General features: G+C 45.0%; 1 pseudogene; it reads left to right on the forward strand.

Moving 5' to 3' along the window:
• Positions 1-22,036, forward strand: part of LOC117854301 (ubiquinol oxidase 1a, mitochondrial-like) — a 93,595-nt pseudogene extending 71,559 nt beyond the window's left edge.
• The last annotated feature ends 223 nt before the right edge of the window (positions 22,037-22,259 follow it).

A 22,259-nucleotide genomic window follows, 5' to 3' on the forward strand; every position in this document is an offset into this window, starting at 1 on the left:
GGAGCTCCTTGAACGGAGTCCTCTCTTGGTTTCCATCATTTTTCTTGGAGGATTGGGACATCACCACGACAGTGTTGTCCAGCTTCCTCTTGCGATTTTGACCCCTCGAGTAGTTGCTTCGGTTGCCGTTGGGATGATCATTGCGATTCTTGCCGATACTTTGGCCGTTGCTCTGGTTGTTGTTGTTTTAGCCTCTGTTATGACTAGATTCAAACCGCTCGATTTCCTTGTCTTCTTCATCTTCCTAGACTTGTATCATGGTCTTGAGAGACTTGATATCCTGCAGGCGTCTTCTGCGAAAGTCTTGGAATATCCGTCGGTCATAGAGACCGTTTCGGAAGCACTCTATAACATCCTTCTCCGTGATGTCCACGACAGTGGCCTTCTTGTCAAAGAAACGACATAGATAACTATGCAGAGTTTTGCCTTGTTGTTGTGTGACTTGCAACAAGTTGATCCTATTACCAGGATGTTGCATTGTCCAAGCGAAGTTATTTGTGAACACCACCTTGAGCTGACTCCATGTGTTGATGGAGTTCCTTTCTAGAGACTCGAGCCAAGTGAGTGGCCCTGCCTCCATGCAGATGGGGAAGTAGATGACCTTAGTGTCATCGTTTCCTCCCGCAGCTTAGACCGCTAGCGAGTAGCACCTCAGCCATTGGATTGGGTCCTGCTTTCCATCGTATTTGTTAATGCCTAGAAGTTTAAACTTGTCGGGTAGAACCGTCTTGCGTACTCATCTTAAGAAGGTGGGGAACCCGTCAGTGTCTTCTCCCGAGTAGTCGACTTCCTGCTTGCGCTTGCGGCGGCATCCTTCGATGATGATGCGAGTGTCGTGATTTTGGTTGAGCTGCTAACGGAGGTCACGAGGTTGCTCAGGTTCTTGGTGGGGCCTACAGTGGCCATAGCCACCCGAGGGTCCCGTCCAACTACCTTCTGCTCTGTGCTAACTTGCTCTGGGGTTCTCGATTTTGGGAACCTTGTTTTGGCTAGGTCTAGCAGCTTCGTTGTGACTTGGATGCCTGCTACTGCTGCCATGATGGGAGGAGGTGCATCGAATCGAGCTGATCGGGTTCTGACAATCGAGTTGCTCATACGCATGCTCCGCCAGTCGAGCCAGTTGTATAGTGTACTTGTCTTGTGCCATCGCGCGAGTCAGCAAGTCAATGGAGGTGATGGTGGTGAGAGGAGTGTGATGGTGACGCATCTGAACTGCTTCGAACACGTGATCCAAGTTCATGATGGGTAAGTCGAATGCAAGGTCGTGATGACATTCTGCTCGTGCCGCGTTCCTTGTACGCCGATGATTCCTTTGACTCTCAGTCTCTTCTCATTGGCCATTGGCAGAGAGTTCATCCGCCGACATGTCGTCTGGATGGCGCTCGCGTCGTGGAATTCTTTCAGGTTAATCTGCTCCATCGCTGTCTTGTGCAGCGATGATGCTGAGCAGTTCTTGTTCTGGGGAGAAACTACTTGAACTTGACATGATGGCTTTGTGGGTCCTTCTTCTTCGTAGATAGGAGACAGAGGTGTTCCCTACTGGTATGGAAGGTTCTTGAGGTACGCGACAAGGCATGACTCGTCGTCCCTAGCAAGAGCAAATGGTTTCATACTGGGCCAGTGGACGAATCTGCCTTGTGGAGTAGATGTGATTACTATACCTAGCTGCAGACCTGATAAAGGACTTTCCTAGTCTGGATCCCAGTGGTAGTCAAAGTCCTTGATCGAATCCAAGTTGGATTGAGATTTGGACAGGGAAGCTTGGTAGACAGCACCCGCGTTTCAGAGTCCGAACGGGAATCGAGTTGTACTATAGATCGATTCTCACGATGGCTCGAGCGCCAGCTCATGGGAACCAGTCCGACTAGTGGGAAAAGTCGAGTTGAACTTGGACTCATCCCTTGGGCCTGGGAAGAGGTTGAAAATTTTGTTGAATTTCTCAACGAAATCCTCCAAAGCTTGGCGATGGAGTTTGATGTCGTAGCGCTTCTCCTCCTGGGCCGGCGCGATGTGGTGGTGGAAGTTCCCAGCGCCATCCGCGATGCAGACCCAGGAGCCAAAGATGAACATTGCACCTTCTTCAAACGTGATTGTGGGCTTGATGATGATTGAAGCCATCAAGTTCACCAGTTGATCTTTGGCGAGAGCCCCTACCTGACGCACCAGCTGTCGGTGTTTAGACCCGACAACCTACTGAGGGGGTACCCAAGGTAGTGTTTTGTGCGTGGGGCTCGCCAAAGACCAGAAACTCAAAGGTGAACTCGAACATACAATTTTGACAGGTTTGGGCCGCTTATGTCACGTAATACCCTATGTCCTATGTGTTGGTTTGATTGTATTGATTGATCATCATTTGGAGGGGTCCCTATCTCGCCTTATATTGCCGGGGGTAGGGTTACAGTTCGGTTGTTTATAAGAGTACTAGTCGGACTTGACTAGAGAATCCTACTCTAATTGCTACGAGTAGTTTCCTAATCCTCGACTAGTCCTTGTCCTCCATGTAGACCACGCCGTCCTGCACCGTAGTCTCCATGTCTAACATGTCTTGGTGTATAGCCCCGTATGTAGAACTGTCCAAGCCTTCAAGTGGGCCCATAGATGTATGGTCGACATTTGCACCTTTCTAGACCTCACAAAAGGCTCCACCTCAATTTGGAACTTGAGGAAACGCCTTCTTGTCTCCTCCAACTCCCACTTGACACTCCGATAAGCCCACTCGTAAGCGGAGATTGTCTCCGCCATACACCTCACAAGAGGAGGGGCTCCCACCGGTACGGTGGCAAAGTGGGTCTTCGGGCCCTTGCATCGGTAGGTATGAGAAAGGATCCTCCCAAAGCTCTCGGTGCTCATAACGAAGGTGCATGATGGCTTCGTGAGCCACCTCTTGTACGCCATCTTCGGGGAGGTTTCACTTGCTTGGAAAACATAGGGTATGGATCCCGTCACCATCTTTGCTTGAATGTGAAGAGAGGCCACATACTCCACCATGCGCACTCCAAAGCCATGAGCATAGACCTCATACTCAGGCCTAAGAGTGTAGCCCGCTTTCACCAACATCTCGTTGAGAACTGCGGGAAAGCCAACCGCGTCCGTGGCGCGGGTTGCCATGATCAACGTGAAGCTAGGAGGCATCTAACCCAAACAAAAGACAAGATAAGTTAAGAACACATTAAATAAACAATTAAATGAAGCAAGGGGGAGAACAAGCTCTAAGACAAAGAGAAAATATAGAGCAATTAACCTTATGTTCAAATTTTAAGAACATAAAATTTAGTGCAAGTGGTCAAAATTTTATTTCCTTACACACCCCACTAAACAAATTTTAAGTTCACTTTATGGAACCTTGGCTTTGATGCCACTTGTGAGAACTGCCCAATTTGAACTCAAATTAAGTGAATTGACGGTCATGCCAATAGGATGAGAGACGACACTTATTCATCTTGCGACGTGTCAAGTGACAACCCACACCTAGTGATGCAAGAATTGGTGCAATTCAACATAACAAGAGACAAATCCGATAGTCCCGGTAGGTATTTCACAACACGTCCAAGATCGAGCAACACCAACCGTACAAATCGCACATCACCACATAAACCATAAAGAGCAATTTTAAACATTACACAAGTTCAACAATTAAGATTACAAGTTCATTACACACATGGTTCAATTCTGAAATTTGATTAAATGAGCTCCAAAATACAAGTTTTGGACTCATGACAACAACAACAACATGAGATTAAACATTAAGGTTTAAGTTTTCCCAACATCTAACCCAAGAAAAGAGCACATCTACGCAGCGGATATGATAGAAAAAATGCAAAAGAAATGATGGTGTTGTTGCCCAAGAACACCATCGAAGTAACAAACGACTGGTCTAGTCACTCATCACCCACCCTCGGATCGGTGGGGTAAAACTGATCGAACATGGCCTCCGGTTCACCTGTAACTTTAGTGAGCGATAGCAACATGAGTATATAAAGGTACTCGCAAGTCTTATACAAATATATTACAAGGAGCATGCATAAGGATGAACAAGGAGTAAGGCTTTAAGGTTAAGTAGATTTGCAAAATCCTATATCATCCTATCTTTAATTTTTGACCATAAGCATGTGAATAACACCCTATGGACAGCTAGCAAGTTTTATTAATCTTGCCTAAACCCACCACAAATTTTAGTTGAAAATAATTGCATCAACATGGTAACATAGAGCATAAATATATGAACAAGTATCAAAAGCATCTGATGACTCTATGATGAATTCATGGGACTTGAGCTTGCTCATAACCAAGAGTGCGGCAATTCGAATTGATTTAACCTTGCAAGGGTGTACTCATTACCCACACGACTCAAGGACCTTGCGGCTCGCACACTCGATCAATGATGCGCAAGGGGTACTTATGCCAACCCTCTCCAAACCGCCCCGAACTATGAGTAAAACACGCCTAGCTTGTGTGGAGGACAACGAAGGTCCACCAGGGACACTCGTAGGCTCCTCTACATAGTCCAAGGACCACACATCTAGGTTCATGCCTCATAGAGTGAGTCAAGTAAGGTATTAGGTTTATTCATCCCATTCATAAATATGTGGTAGCACCGAAAAGGGTGCTCAAACCAACATCAATAACGAACGGTCCTTAGTCGACTCAAGCGGTCTATGTCACAGAGACTCCATTCTGGTGACCCTACACATCGCTCAAATCTCATATCCAATTAACCATCATGTTCATTTATTTAACAACATTAAAGAACCTTATTACAAACAGCGTTGATTACCTATAACCATTTTCTTACCAAAGTGATCATTCTATGTCTAAGCATGCCTAAACAATTACGAGATCAATTCACTATTACCCATACTACTTGAGTGAAAAGGTATATGATAACAAATTAAGGGAGACAATAAAAAACAAACACATAGATTCTAATAATGCAATAAGATACATAACCCATATGCATCCCTTAGCTATACATAGTAACAATTTATTTAGAGAAGTAGGATAAGTATGCATAGTTGCTTGCCTTGGTTTTCCTTGGGGTCAACCTTAACCTCTACTTCGGCTTCGACTTCAGTCTCAATGGTCACGTCCTCCGACAAGTCGCTCTCCAAAATGAATGAAATCCGTGCATGCATTAGACATGATGCTATGAGTGCAAATGCTCATAAAATGCATGGAAAATAATAGAAACAGTAAGAAATGAATTGTTAACAGAACAATCTAGCTAAAAACAATATAAAATCATACGAAAACGATGAGAGGGATTACTTTGTTTGATAAGCCAAAAGTAAGCACGGAATTGCAAGATTAAGATCATTTGTTGAGAAACAATTATGAAATAAATTATAGTAACAGAAGACAACAATACAAAATCATGAGAATTGGATTCTCATGAAAATCAATTTTCAATGTGGAGATATAAAATAAACAAGACAAACTACCATTAAGCACATTAAATCTTAAAAGGCATGTAAATCAACTAGAAAAGCATCAACATCATTTTTACTAGCTTCTATGCAGGAAACACAGGCTAGTAGAAGTGGTTTTAACACTTTATCATTTTTCCACTAATTATCATGAAAAAAACAAAATTAAGATAACAAACAAGAATTGGATTTAAAATAGCATGCAAACCATAGATTCCACTAATAAAAGTTGCAGATCTAGAACATACATGACAAATGGAAGCTAACAAAATTGGTTTCACAATTTTTGGAACACGACATGATGTATAAAGCTTTTAACAACTCTTAGAACAAAATACATCATAGCACCAGATATAGAACATGAACATGCACATAATCATTTTTGAAATAAACTAGATGTCATCAGTAACACAACAAAATAAGTTTCACATTTTGAGCATTTTTCTACACATTTCTATGCATTTCCCAAATTTGCAGCCATTTAAATCTAGGAAACAAAAGAAAACCATGGTCATCTTGCATTTAATGTTGGAGGTATGCCCTAGAGGCAATTATAGAGATGATGATATTCCATTTGTATCCATGATTTGTATATTGTGTTCATTGAATATCCATTAAAGGCTACTTGATATGATTTGCAATTATGTGAATTGTATGTGAGACTCTTTACTTGTATGGTTATTCTAAAGTTGTCCCTAGTCGGAGTTCATGTGAGGACACACATGAATATTAGACTAGCACATGTATTAGTTGATGACTATGTTTCACAAGTCATGGATATGGAGATGTTGAACTAATAATGTGGACACATGTGGAGACATGTGCTAGGACTGACCCAACACGAGAAGTAGTTCTCTCTTTAAACAACATATACGCTTTGTCCTTAGACCTAAGCTTGTCGCATGTATTCAAGATGTGGATCGACCTACTTAGGGGCTATCAAACGCTACGCTGTAATAGAGTAGTTACAAAGGTAGCTTTCGAGTTTGTCAAGAAGCATGCTGTGAGACATGGTCAATCAAGATGGGATTTGCCCCTCTCTGATTGAGAGTGATATCTCTGGGCCCCTTGAGTGATCGGATCCGAAAATGCATGGCCATGCTACGTACGGTTAAGAGTTAACCTACAAAGGGAATCCGAATCACAGGATCGAGAAAGAGCGGTCGGCTTGAAGCTAGACCAAATATCGTGAGGCAAAGGGAATAGCATGTATATTATGTTGTGATGGTTCGTCTGATATGATCTTCGTGTGCGTATAGGAGTTGGCACATCTTGCTAGAGGCCGCTACCGACTATTGGGCCGAGTAGGAGTACTCAGGCCATGTCTATACGTATCCGAACCCATAGGGTCACACACTTAAGGGGCTGGAAGTCCAATTCGGATGTGATCCGAGTTGGATTAGGTTTAGAAGTACAAATGGGCCTCGGACCTAGAGGCCTGTTAGGAACCTCTATAAATAGAGGGGTGGGGGCGCCCTAGGGTTTACACCTTTTTTACGAAACACATCTGCCGCGCCTCCCACGCCCTCGCCTGTTGCAACTCACGGATCTAGCAGTCCGACTTGCGACGCTTCCTCCCTGCACATGTGGATACCTTGGAGGTGTTGCGCCTGCAGCACTTGGACGAGCCGCCGACGAGCCACGACGAGCCGACGACGAGCGGCGGCACGAGGGCGATCTTGCTGCACGTGGACAAGCTGCTGAGGAGCTGCTGGACATTGACGTGATCGACTACGTACGACTACGTTGATCGTCTTCACTACATCGACGCAAATCTACATCTTCCGCACCAGTAGTGCGTCGAGTGGTAATCCCGTGATCCTTATACGGCAGTTCTTCTTGGTTTTACGCGGTAGAAATTTTGATTTGCGCTAGTGTAGCCTACCTCGTATGCCGACAGTGGTATCATAGTCGTAGCTGTTTAGTTTTAGATTCGGGATTTGTGCATATGGAGATATGCGAGTTTTCAGTTTGATCTATGTCCTGGTTTCGTGCTCTTGCTGCAATGGTAGTGTAACGACATACTCCTACCGGTCGGTTTCCGCCATCGGAGTTAAGTGATACACGTAATTCCAGTTGCAGTGAGCGAAGATCAATACGATTGGTCGAATTGAAATCCAGGGTCATACGCCAGGCGCATTAGATGTGCAATAGTAGATGGGATCTACTACCGGGGTCGGGATTTTTGCCGTGTGCGTATGCTTCGGTAAATCAGCCGTAACTTTTCGGTACGATCTCGGATCGGGGCGAATTTTATATGAAAATTGATCTACAAAAAAAGTTACACATGAAATTCAACCGCTTTGCCATTTTTGGTGAAATTAGATTTCCCAAATTCGGCTTGGAAGATGGAGTTTCGGGCATCCGAAGTTTGGAACATTAGGACACTTAACTCTATTTTGTAGGATGTATGTATCTTGTGATCAGTATGGCCCCTTTGTGTATGTGATGCATGTGTGTAACTCATTCGTGACCTGCGTGTCGTGCGTACGGCAACACGGCAGGAGCCATATGTGTTGTCACCTTAATGTATTTAATGGTCTGCGTGCCAATCTGTGATGATCCAAGCAACTATGTAATCTTCATTACTAGCTTCCTCACTAGCTATTAGGCGAAATAGCATAATCTAGTTCTTGGAGGACTTATCACCAGGAGGATGGCGCACATGGAACATAGAGATGGAGATCACCATGGTGAACAGGTTCTATGGAGATGGAGATCACCATATGAAAACGGGCCATACTGTGTCACAACTGTGTGAATGCTATTTTGTTTATGTTTTACTTTCTGCATGCTGTGATGTTAGAAGTAGAATGATCCCTCACAAAGTTTAAGTTAGTATGCCCTCCCAACTAAAACTTGCACCGTCCCATATCTTGTACAATTAGTGGTGGGTCTATAAAATTAGGGTGCCACTAGTTTTCCTTGATTAGACAGGTTTGTGTCGGACACTTACACGCATAAGGGTTGGTTTGCTTAACAAGGTTATCTTAACCGTTAAGGACCTAGCAACACCACACCGTTTGCTTTGCGTTCGGTCCTCGAGATGGACAAGTTGAATGGAACAAACTACTCGGATTGGATCCGTAACCTGAGAATTGTTCTCAGGGCCGATAAAAAGGAAGATGTTCTAGACACCCCACTACCACCAGTACCTGCTGATGATGCATCTGCTGCCGTTAAGGCTGCTTACAAGAAGGCATTTGATGCTAATCTTGAGGTAAGCTGTCTTATGCTTGCTTGCATGGAACCCGAGCTGCAGATGTAGTTCGAAACAAAAAAATGAGGCACACGATATGATCGTGGCGCTCAAGGACATGTTCCAGACACAGGCTAGGACTGAAAGGTTCAATGTGTCCAAAGCCTTTCTGGAGTGCAAGCTAGCAGAAGGCGCAGCAGTAGGACCACATGTAATCAAGATGGTTGGTTACACTCAGCGATTGGAGAAGCTGGGCTTCCCAATGGGCAAAGAGTTGGCCACTGACTTCATTCTTTCATCTCTTCCGCCTAGCTATGGGAACTTCATCTCGAACTACCATATGCATGGGACGGAGAAGGGTTTGAATGAACTGTGTGGTATGCTCAAGACAGCAGAGGTAGACATTAAGAAAAGTGCTAGTACCAGCCATGTGATGGCTGTACAGAACAAGCCTACCTTCAAGAAGAAGGGCAATTCTTGGAAGAAGAAGGGTAAGGCTGGAGTGTCCAAGCCAAACCCAGCGCCCTAAAGCTGGACCTGCTCCAGATAAAGAGTGCTTTTATTGTCACGAACCTGGTCACTGGAAGAGAAACTGCAAGCAGTACCTAGCTTCGTTGAAGAATGGCGGAAGTAAGAGTACTTCTACCTCAGGTACGCTTGTTGTTAATGTTATAGACAACATTTTTCTCGCTAATACAATTATTAATTCTTGGGTATTTGATACCGGATCGGTTGCTCAAATTTGCAATTCGATGCAGGGAATGATAAGAAGTAGAAGCGTGGAAAGAGGAGAAGTTGTTTTCCGCGTGGGCAATAATGCAAGAGTTGCTGCGTTGACCATCGGGACGATGCAACTCCACCTCCCGTCAGGATTTATTATGGAGTTGAATAATTGTTATTTCATTCCTAGTTTAAGTCAAAACATTTTGTCTCCTTCATGCTTGATGAAGGATGGTTATTCATTTGCGAGTGAAAACAATGGTTGTGTGATCTCTAAGAATGATATGTTTATGGCTTTTGCACCCATGGTGAATGGATTATTTGTTTTAAATCTTGATGGTTCACCCGTCTGTAACGTAAGTGCTAAAAGGCCTCGGCCTAATGATTTGAGTCCTACCTACTTGTGGCATTGTCGTTTGGGTCATATAAGTGAAAAGCACATGAAGAAGCTCCATTCTGATGGACTTCTAACTTTGTTTGATTTTGAATCATACGAGACATGTGAGGCTTGCTTGCTAGGCAAGATGACCAAGACGCCTTTCACAGGATTTCCTGAGAGAGCAGTAGACTTGTTGGAACTCGTACATAGTGATGTATGCGGACCAATGAGCACGACGGCTAGAGGAGGATTCCAATACTTCATAACTTTCACTGATGATTTTAGTAGATATGGCTAGGTCTACTTGATGAGGCACAAGTCTGAAACCTTTGAAAAGTTCAAGGAATTTCAGAATGAAGTTGAAAATCAGCGTGGCAAGAAAATTAAGGCCTTACGATCTGATCGTGGAGGCGAGTATTTGAGCCACGAGTTTAGCAATCATCTAAAGAGTTGCGGAATTGTTCCACAACTTATGCCGCCTGGAACACCTTCGAGCGACGTAATCGACCTTTGTTAGACATGGTTCGATCAATGATGAGCCAGTCGGACCTAACGTTGTCATTTTGGGGATACGCTCTAGAAACAGCAGCTTTCACACTTAATAGGGTACCATCTAAATCCGTAGTTAAGACACCATATGATATATGGACTGGAAAGTTTCCTTGTTTGTCTTTTCTAAAGATTTGGGGATGTGAAGTGTTTGTCAAGCGACTTCAGTCGGACAAGATCACACCCAAGTCGGATAAGTGCATTTTCATGGGATATCCAAAGGAAACTTTGGGATATTATTTCTACAACCGATCAGAAGGCAAAGTGTTTGTCGCTCGGAACGGGGTTTTCCTAGAGAAAGATTTTCTCAAAGGAGAAAAGAGTGGAAAGACAGTGCATCTTGAAAAAGTTCAAGATGAGCCGATCGGGCAAGAATCAATGAGTGATGCTAACGTAGCAAAAAAAGTTGAGATACCCATGGCAAGAGAAGCACCGCCACAACCACGAAGGTCGGCAAGGCTCCGTGAAATGCGGGAAATATTATTGTTGGACAATGATGAGCCTGTGACATATGCAGAAGCAATGATGGACCCAGACTCTGAAAAATGGCAGAGTGCCATGCAATCCAAAATAGAGTCCATGGGAGACAATTAAGTTTGGAACTTTGTTGACCCGCCTGATGGTGTTAAAGCCATAGAGTGCAAGTGGATCTATAAGAAGAAAAAGGACATGGATGGAAATGTTCACATCTATAAACCACGACTTGTCGCAAAAGGTTTTCGACAAGTTCAAGGAGTTGACTACGACGAGACCTTCTTGCCCGTAGTGATGCTTAAGTCCATTCGGATTATTCTAGCTATAGCTGCATATTTTGATTATGAGATATGGCAGATGGATGTCAAGACAGCTTTCCTGAATGGAAACCTAGCTGAGGACGTGTATATGATACAGCCCGAGGGTTTTGTCGATCCGAAAAATGCTGGAAAGGTATGCAAGCTTCAGAGATCTATTTATGGATTGAAGCAAGCATCTAGGAGTTGGAACATTCGTTTTGATGAAGTGGTCAAAGGGTTTGACTTCACCAAGAACGAAGAAGAGTCTTGTGTTTACAAGAAGGTTAGTGGGAGCTCTGTAGTATTTCTAATCTTATATGTGGATGACATATTACTGATTGGAAATAACATTCCTATGCTTGAGTTCGTAAAGACTTCACTGAAAAATAGTTTTTCGATGAAGGACTTAGGGGAAGCGGCATATATTCTGGGCATTAAGATCTATAGAGATAGATCGAGAAGGATTATAGGTTTAAGCCAAGATACTTACATTGACAAAGTGTTGAAGCGGTTCAGCATAGAAGAGGCGAATAAAGGGTTCTTGCCTATGTCACATGGCATACACCTTAGCAAGACTCAGTGTCCTTCGACTGCTGATGAGCGGAATCGCATGAGTAGAGTGTCATATGCCTCGACTATTGGATCTATCATGTATGCAATGATAAGTGCTCGCCCAGATGTTTCATATGCGCTAAGTATGACAAGCAGACACCAATCTGATCCAGGTGAGAGTCACTGGACAGCGGTGAAAAACATTCTTAAGTACTTGAGAAGGACTAAAGATATGTTCCTCGTCTATGGAGGTCAGGAGGAGCTCGTTGTAACAGGTTACACCGATGCTAGTTTCCAAACCGACAGAGATGATTCAAAGTCACAATCAGGATTTGTGTTCACGCTAAATGGTGGTGTTGTTAGTTGGAAGAGTTCCAAACAGGAGACGGTGGCCGATTCTACGACAGAAGCCGAGTACATCGCGGCTTCGGAAGCCACGAAGAAGGTGTTTGGATAAGGAATTTCCTCATTGAGCTTGGTGTGTTTCCGAATGCATCCAACCCATTGAATCTCTACTGTGATAATAATGGGGCAATTGCGCAAGCAAAGGAGCCAAGGAACCACCAGAAGAACAAACACGTAATGCGGCGATTTCATCTCATTCGAGACCTCGTTAACTGGGGTGAGATCAAGATATGCAAAATACACACGGATCTGAACATTTCTGATCCGTTGACAAAACCACTCCCGCAGGCTAAGCATGATGCGCATGTAAGAGCTATGAGTATTAGGTACCTTTTAGATTGACTCTAGTGCAAGTGGGAGACTGTTGGAGGTATGCCCTAGAGGCAATCATAGAGATGATGATATTCCATTTGTATCCATAATTTTTATATTGTGTTCATTGAATATCCATTAAAGGCTAGTTGAATTGATTTGCAAATATGTGAATTGTATGTGAGACTCTTTACTTGTATGGTTATTCTAAAGTTGTCCCTAGTCGGAGTTCATGTGAGGACACACATGAATATTAGACTAGCACATGTATTAGTTGATGACTATGTTTCACAAGTCATGGACATGGAGATGTTGAACTAATAATGTGGACACATGTGGAGACATGTGCTAGGACTGACCCAACACGAGAAGTAGTTCTCTCTTTAAACAATATATACGCTTTGTCCTTAGACCTGAGATTGACGCATGTATTAAGATGTAGATCGACCTACTTAGGGGCTATCAAACGCTACGCTGTAATAGGGTAGTTATAAAGGTAGCTTTCGGGTTTGTCAAGAAGCATGCTATGAGAGATGGTCAATCAATATGAGATTTGCCCCTCTCTGATTGAGAGTGATATCTCTGGGCCCCTCGAGTGATCAGATCCGAAAATGCATGGCCATGCTACGTACGGTTAAGAGTTAACCTACAAAGGGATTCCGAATCACAGGATCGAGAAAGAGCGGTCGGCTTGAAGCTAGACCAAATATCATGAGGCAAAGGGAATAGCATGTATATTATGTTGTGATGGTTCATCTGATATGATCTTCGTGTGCGTATAGGAGTTGGCACGTCTTGCTAGAGGCCGCTACCGACTATTGGGCCAAGTAGGAGTACTCAGGCCATGTCTATACGTATCCGAACCCATAGGGTCACACACTTAAGGGGCTGGAAGCCCAATTCGGATGTGATCCGAGTTGGATTAGGTTTAGAAGTACTAATGGGCCTCGGACCCAGAGGCCCGTTAGGAACCTTTATAAATAGAGGGGTGGGGGCGCCCTATGGTTTACACCTTTTTTGCGAAACACATCTGCTGCGCCTCCCATGCCCTCGCCTGTTACAACTCACGGATCTAGCAGTCCGGCTTGCAACGCTTCCTCCCTGCACGTGTGGATACCTTGGAGGTGTTGCGCCTGCAGCACTTGGACGAGCTGCCGACGAGCCACGACGAGCCGCCGACGAGCCACGACGAGCCGCGGCACGAGGGCGATCTTGCTGCACGTGGACGAGCTGTTGGACGTTGACGTGATCGACTACGTACGACTACGTTGATCGACTATGTACGACTATGTTGATCGTCTTCACTGCATCGACGCAAATCTACATCTTCCGCACCAGTAGTGCGTCGAGTGGTAATCCCGTGATCCTTATACGGCAGTTCTTCCTGGTTTTACACGGTAGAAATTTTGATTTGAGCTAGTGTAGCCTAGCTCGTATCCCGACATTTAAACCCTTAGATCTATTGAACTCTTGCACTTAGGTCCCTAAAACTTTCCCATAACCCCTCTCCCCCTTTATTCTTCCCACACAACATCCCCCCCACACACACATAGGCACGGGCACCGCACGGCACGTGGCCGGCCTTGGCCTTGGTCGACGGCGGTGAGGGAAACGGCGCGGCACAGCGGGCAGAGCAGCCGGGTTGTGGGCTGTGCCCCGAGGTCAAGGGGCTCGCTAACAGGGCTCAACGGTGAGGAGGAGGTGGCGCAGTGGAGATCCAAGGGTGACGGCGGGCGACGGATGATGGCGGCCGGCGAGCGCCGTGCACGAGAGAGGAGGGCGACCGGTGAGTGGCGGAATGGGTTCATGGGCTCATGAGGAAGATTCATGCACGAGGAATCGGCCGGCGGCTTACCGTCGGTGACAAATTGGGTCGGCAAAGGTGGCGGTGGTGGCACTGGTGGCGGGTGGGGTAGGGTTTGGGGGAGCCGACGCTTGAGCTTAAAAAATAGGAGCGTGGCGAGGGCAGGGGTGGCATTTTGTGTGGGGTGGAGCCACAGTGGCCAGTCCGGCCATGGCAGCGCCGCTGCCCAACGGGCGGGCGCGCAGGCATGGGAGAGGAGGAAAAGGAGGTGAGGCGTGGGCCCGACCGGGTTCAAGGCGTTCAACTTTCCACACTCAAACGACCCAGGTACAGGCACCCAAAAATCTCCACTCATTTGAAATATAAAATCACAAAGAAAACAATACCATAAGAATCACCTCAAGAACTCAGGTTTTCACACAATTGACAAAAGAAAATAGCCAAAGCTGAAACTTAAATGAATTTTTTAACACAAGGAAACATCACTGAAAAATTAAGAAAAATTGCTGTAAAATTATCAAATTGCACTTAGTATTTAAATAAAATAACAGGAGGCACTGTTTCATAGTAGAAATATGAGTTGCTTCACAAGTTTGAATTTCAACAATAAACAATAATTTTACGAACTTAAATAAATGCATAACCATGATGCTCAATTATGCAAAAATGATGCTCATGATGCTCATATTAACATGTTAAACTTTTGCAACTTTGGGTCGTCACACTTCTCTGCACTCTGCAGCCGTGGGACATGTACGCGGCGGATGTGTCGATAGACCTGACGAAGCACCACGAGCCGGTGACGTTGGGGGACAAGATGGCCTGGTGGATGGTCAAGGCCTTGCGCTGGCCGACCGACATCTTCTTCCAGGTACCGCTGTCTCCCTTGCCAAACTACAGTTTCCACACTGAATCTTTGGCATATGGATGCTGTCATTTGATCTATTCAATAACAATTCTTTATTGAATTGAAATGAATCGACGCACGCACGCAGAGGAGGTACGGCTGCCGCGGGATGATGCTGGAGATGGTGGCGGCGATGCCCGGCATGGTGGCTAGCGCGGTGCTCCACCTCCGGTCGTTGCGGCGCTTTGAGCAAAGCGGTGGGTGGATACGCGCGCTGCTGGAGGAAGCCGAGAATGAGCGAATGCACCTCATGACCTTCATGGAGGTGTCCCGGCCTCGGTGGCACGAGCGCGCGCTTGTTGTCACCGTGCAGGGGGTCTTCCTCCACGCGTACCTCGCAGCCTACCTCCTCTCACCTGCGACCGCGCACCACATGGTCAGCTACCTCAAGGAGGAGGCCGTGCACTCCTACACCAAGTTCCTCCGCGACCTCGACGCTCACTAGTAGAGAATTGGCTTTCGATGCGCCCCCTTTTATCCCGGTTTAAAGTTGGCCCAGGACAAAAGGGGGTGCGCCACGGTAGGCAAAAATGGAGGGGAGAGTTAGTTCCGGTTGGTATTTGCAACCGGGACTAAACGCCCCCCTTTAGTCCCGGTTGCAACGGCTACTTCCGGAGCGTCGGTGGTGGCACCCTTTTGTCCCGGTTGGAGTCACCACCAGCTGAGAAAGAGCGGGATGCATTTCAAAGGGGCGCCAGACCATCGTAAAAAACCTACACACCGTAATGGAAAGCGTGTCTTCGAGATGATGAAGGATGTAAATGTAGTCTTTGGAAAGGGTTATGGTAGCCAACCTGTTCCGAACGACGATAACGGACATGCACCCATGTGGAAGAAAAAGTCAATATTTTGGGAGCTACCTTATTGGGAAATCCTAGAGGTTCGCAACGCAATAGACGTGATGCACCTGACGAAGAATCTTTGCGTGAACGTGCTAGGCTTCTTGGGTGTTTATGGGACCTTGAAAGATACATTGGAAGTACGACAAGACCTGAAAGCCATGGGGCAACGAGATGACCTACATCCGGAAAAGAGAGATAATGGACATCACTACTTACGTCCTGCCAGTTACACTCTCAGCAAGGAAGAGAAGGATAGCATGTTTGAATGCTTGAATAGTATGAAGGTCCCGTCTGGGTACTCCTCGAATATAAAGGGAATAATAAATATGAAACAAAAGAAGTTTACAAATTTCAAGGCCCATGACTGCCACATGTTGATGACCCAGTTGCTTTTGGTTGCACCGAGGGGTGTTCTACTAGAAAATATCCGGTTGCCGCTCGTAAAGCTATGTGCGTTTCTCAATGCGATTTCGCAGAAGGCAATCAATCCATCCAAGCTATCAAAGCTACAGAACAATGTGGTGCAATGTCTTGTCAGTTTTGAGTTGTTATTTCCACCATCCTTCTTCAATATTATGATGCACTTACTGGTTCACCTAGTAAAAGAGATTGGTATTCTTGGACTTGTATACCTGCACAATATGTGTCCTTTCGAGAGGTTCATGGCAGTCCTAAAAAACTATGTTCTTAATCATGCCCGTCCAGAAGGAAGCATCGCCAAGGGATATGGAACAAAGGAGGTGATCGAGTTTGTGTTGATTTTATTGATTCAATTGACTTGATTGGGGTTCCAACTTCACGCCACGAGGGAAGGCTCCGGGGAATAGGCACCCTTGGAAGGAAATCAAGTTTCAGCAATGATACTGATTTGTTCGACAAGGCACACTACATTGTTCTACAACAGTCATCCTTTGTGTCTCCGTATATTGAGCAGCACAGACAGATGCTAGTTTTCAAAAACCCGACCAAATCTGATGCTTGGCTTACCCGTCATCACATGGAAACTTTTCCCTCCTGGTTGCGCCAAAAACTTAAGGGTAACTCTGAGATTCACCCACAGCTCGCTTGGTTAGCTAGGGACCTGCTAGCACAATCGTGAAATTCCAAGGCTATGAGATAAATGGTTATACATTTTACACGAGAGCCCAGGATCAGAAAAGCACGAACCAGAATAGTGGTGTCCTCATAGATGCCATAGATAGAAATAATAGCAAGGAGTCATATTATGGTTTCATACAGGAGATATGGGAACTCAAATACGGACCGCTGTACATCCCTCTATTTCTTTGCGATTGGGTGAAGCTAACTGCCGTAACCAAAGATCAGTACGGAATGACAATAGTAGATCTAAGCAAGACTGGATACAGTGATGACCCATTCGTATTTGCCAATGATGTGCATCAGGTGTTCTATGTGAAGGACATGTGTAGCAAACCCAAGAGAAATCCAGAAGAGACATGGGAGCCAAAGTGCCACATAGTTCTTCCATGTAAAAGAAAAATCATGGGAGTCGAGGATAAAACAGACCAATCAAATGATTATGATCAGTTTGATGGCATGCCTCCATTCGCAGTTGAAGTTGATCCAAGCATCCTGCTATCCAAAGAAGAGGCTCCGTACTTACGCTGCAATCATGATTAAGGAACGTTCGTGAAGAAGAAATTTTACAACGTTGTATTGTCATGCGCTAAATTTACATGACCTTTGCGTAGTACTTGATACAATTTTTCATTTACCCTATGTGTTCTTAAATTTGTTAGTTGATTATTTATTAGATAAACATGAACAATGTTAACCACATACATACATGGATTTTTTGCGCATTGAAATTATTTAATTGAATAATTTCTTGATCACAGCGATGCAGTAAAATAAATATTTTAGAGGCTAAACGAACTGATATAGAATTAATGACTAAATCACACTTATTGTCAATATACTCGCTAATTAAATATATTTTTGCATGTACAAAATATGTGAAGTTTTTTGTTTTTGCATCCTAAAATGCAGTGAAAACATAAATAAAATCCTTTTCCAAAGAATAGGCGGGAGATGAAAGTGTGGGAAAAGGCCCTTTTATCCCGGGTGCCAATTAAAACCGGGACAAAAGGTGGGGCTTTTATCCCGGTTGACAACTGCAACGGGATAAAAGGGTAGTTTTCGATTCCCGTCGGGGACGTACCCTTTTATCCCGGTTACAGTTAGCAACCGGGATAAAAGGGGGGGGCCTTTTATCCCGATTGATGTTGGCCCCCAGGATAAAAGGGTAGGTTTCAAGTCCAGCCAGGTGGAGTACCCTTTTGTCCCGGGTCCCATCACCAACTGGGATAAAAGGGGGGGGGGCTTTTCTCCCGGTTGGTAATGGGACTCAGGACAAAAGGGCCTTTACACTCATGGAGGCTCCCTGAGCCAAGAGGATGGGACGTTGATTTTCAATGACACAATACGTGAGAAGGCCGAACGTCTTATGAAGAACATTGAAGATTCTAAGGCTGGGAGGTTGAAGGTGGACCGAGAGAATGATAAGCTCACATTGGCCCTCGGTAATCCCGAGCACCCAGGACATTGCCGAGGGTTCAGGGTCATTCCGTGGAAGTTTGCTTTCCGAGGCGACAGTGCATCGTACAGAAGCCGCAAGCGAAGAAAGGAACAGATCGATGAGAGCTGGCTGCAGATGCTAGAATCCAAAGTGCAGGCACAAGAAGAAAGAATGTTGGAGAAAATCAATCGTCGAGTGGCCCACACAGTTGCGGAGTTGGCCCAATCTGGAGTATTGCCGAATCCAAACTACGCCAGCCCTTCTCAACGCCTCTTGAGCAGTTGTGCTTCTACATGGGTCCCCAATGCGCAGATGCCTAGGTTACTGTGGAGGAGCAACGGTTCCGCGTGGATGCCATCACACAACGCACCACATGTGAGCTGCATGCACCGGTCGACAACCTCACTATTAAGGTATACTTATACATAATATTTATGCAATCTTGTCAATTGATCCACACCTCGTGATCAGAGTTTAATAACTTGTTTACTTCTGCTATATGTATAGGTAGCGTACGGGAGTGCATTAGCAACCCTAGCGGGGCAGAGCAGTCATGGCATGGAGATTCCACCTGGCTACGCCAGCGTCCGCGTAGAGCAAATTGTTGATAGCCAATATGAAGGCCTAGAGCTCGACCTCCCGGGAGGCGACGGGGAAAGGACACTGGCAGATGCGCTTCATGGGATTATTCTATGGCGAAAACACTACATCATCATTCCCAGCACGGAGCCATCTCCTCAGAGCTCAAGACCGCTCCCCGTAGATCCCCAGCAATGACCTTCTCCTCATAGCTCGAGACCGTCATCTCATGCACAACCTGCTCTAGGATCGTCGCTTCCTGCTATATCAAGGTCTCCATCTCCACCACATCCTGATGGTGGGAGCGACGACGACAATAACAACACCCCTCCCCGATCACCGTCACCGGGACCAAGAGCAGCCCCCATGAAGAAACCTGCAACACCACTAAAGAAGTCACGAGCACCGCCTCCCAAGCAAAGACAGAGAAAGAAGAAAACAAAGGAGCCTGAAGTGACTTGTAAGGAACGCTGGGAGGCAATGACTCATGCGGAACAGTGGGAAGAAATCCAACGAGAGGCCAGTGAGTGGTTCAAGAAACAAGCTGAAGAAAAAAAAGCAAGGGAGATGGAGCCACCACCAGTAAATCGAAGAGATTTAAAATTTTTTATCAGGATGGAAGAAGGAGCCAAGAAAAGGATACCACTCTTATCAAAGTATGAACAGGCTTTAGTAAAGGTTGATGAAAAGGACAAAAGGAAAGGAAAGTCATCTTCCAGTGGTGCTATCCCCGACCTCGAGCATTTATCAAAAAAAGCCGCTCAAAGGGTAGCAGCAATGCCCTTGGATCAACAAGCAAAAGTATTGAAATTCATGCAAGAAACAGGTCTGGGACTTGATGAATGTTTAGGGCAAGTTGAGATGCCAACTACACCGCCCCCTGAGCCGAGATGGCCTTATGAGCTAGGCAAACCTCTTGTAAGGCCTTCGTTGGTACGAAAGCTATCAACAAAGATGTACAAATTCCATCAATGGTACATGATGGCATCCGCCGACACAAGGGAGATGTTCGGCCTTAAGGTAAAACCGATAGATTTTTACAGCGAAGGCGAGAAAGTGTTGTGGCTAGACTTCAAGGATATATACGAAGTGTACCATCATGATGCCCTGGACATCTCTCTGATCAACGCTTGGGTTCTGTAAGTGTCCGTTTATCTCTACATGTAAATTTTGACGTGCGTCACTGTACTAACTTCATCTTCCATTTTATGTAGGATGCTAATTCAGACGTGCCGACGAGAGGCGTACCTACATATAGGCTTCATGGATCCATCTGTAGTTAACCAAAAACAGATACAATTATCGCCGGAAAAAACCTTGGTGGAAGTATACAATTTCCTAGACAAACAAACATTCAATAATTTCATACTACTTCCATACAACTTCAAGTAAGTGTGTGTATACCGTCTAGTTTCGTTATCTTTTTCCTTACCTGATTAATGTTAGTTAGCTCTAATATGCATGAACATTTTACGTACACAGCTTCCACTGGATCCTTATTATAATTGAGCCTGAAAGAAGCCACGTCACTGTCTTTGATTCGTTGAGGAAAGATTCGGTGGAGTACCAAGACATGCAAAACATGCTAGGCTTGTAATAATTCTGGATATTTATCTCTATGCAAAAGTTTGTTTCCTAAATTTTATCCCTGTTACACTATATCATTCATTATTCTAATCCACAGCGCATGGAAACAATTCATAAGAACACACAAAGGTCCATTCAAAGAAAAACTTACATGGAACACAAACTTCCCGGTACGTATGAAGTCTACACATTTATTATATTGTATAACACGAATATTTCATAACTTATTTTTTTCCACACTGAAGTGCTTAAGACAGGAACCCAGGAATAATCTATGTGGCTACTACATCTGTGAGCACATGCACAGTTTTATGGGACCCAAGGGACTAAAGATGACGCCGCACAACTTTAAAGTAAGTAAAATAAAACTATTACTAGTTAATTATTTTCTAGCTCCTTATATTTATTTGTTCGTGTAACATTCACAAATTTCTAAATTATAGACGTTAAATATTCAACAAGGATTCTTGAAGGAAGAAAGAGTAGCGGCAATATGTGAAGGTCTCATTGGATTCCTAATGGACGAGGTGGTAAATCCAAAAGGAGAATTTTATTACGATGGACGACAATTAGACGCTCCGAGCAGCAACACCTCGACGGGAACATTGTAGATATATAGTTTGATTTATTTGTATATATAATACGCGTTAATTATGATCGATTTGTACTAGTTGAATTGTGTATATGAATTGTGTATATATATAGTAATTGTATAATTACAAATTTCATTCGTTTAAATACTAGTTGATTTCATTCTAAAAAAAATCTCAACTACTAAAGGTTAACAAAAGGACTGCGGTACTACATACGTGATGCATGAAAATTTCAGGCGCCACGCAGGTTGCATGCAGGGCACCATTTAGTCCCGGTCGGGAAATCCAACCGGGACTAAAGGGTAACCCTTTACTCTCGGTTGGGAAACACAACTGGGACTAAAGGGCACCCTTTACTCCCGGTTGCTTTTACCAACTGGGAGTAAAGGGCCTGTCCCGCGCCTGGCGTAGCAGGCCCTTTAGTCTCGGTTGGTGACAGGTGTCACCAACCGGGACTAAAGGGTGACCTTTACTCCCGGTTGAAAGATCCGGGACTAAAGACCCCCTTTTATCCCGTTGGTTTATCCCGGATGGATTTTCAGGAGATATGCACCCTACCAACCGGAACTAAAGGCCAATTCTCTACTAGTGGCCGGCAAGATCGAGAACGTGCCGGCGCCCTCCATCGCCGTCGACCCTCCCCGTCGGCGCCACGCTCAGGGACGTCGTCGAGGCCGTTCGAGCCGACGAGGCGCACCACCGCAACGTCAACCACTACGCATCCGTGAGCCAGCTAGCAAACATCCAACGGCATCCGGGCTAACTAATCGTCGTGTATGATGTTTTTCTGAATTTGGCATGGGAACGTGTGCAGGACATCCATCGCCAGGGGCATGGCTACGGGAGGTGGCCGCGTCGATCGGGTACCACTGAGAAAAGAAGAATCAGGAGCTAGTTCAACGGCCAGGAAGGTGTCAGACGTCAGAAACTGAATAATTTCGGATGAACTCAATGATCGTTGCTGTTTCAGAGCTTACGTGCAAGACCTGCCTATTCCTTTCCTGTGTACACACTAGTTTCGTTTGGAGTTTGATTCCCCTTGTCTTCGTTTCGTTGTGGCTCGTAATTCTGCTGGTTTGACGTCGATTTGAGCTAA

Source organism: Setaria viridis, chromosome 1, assembly GCF_005286985.2.
Source record: "Setaria viridis chromosome 1, Setaria_viridis_v4.0, whole genome shotgun sequence".
NCBI lineage: Eukaryota > Viridiplantae > Streptophyta > Magnoliopsida > Poales > Poaceae > Setaria > Setaria viridis.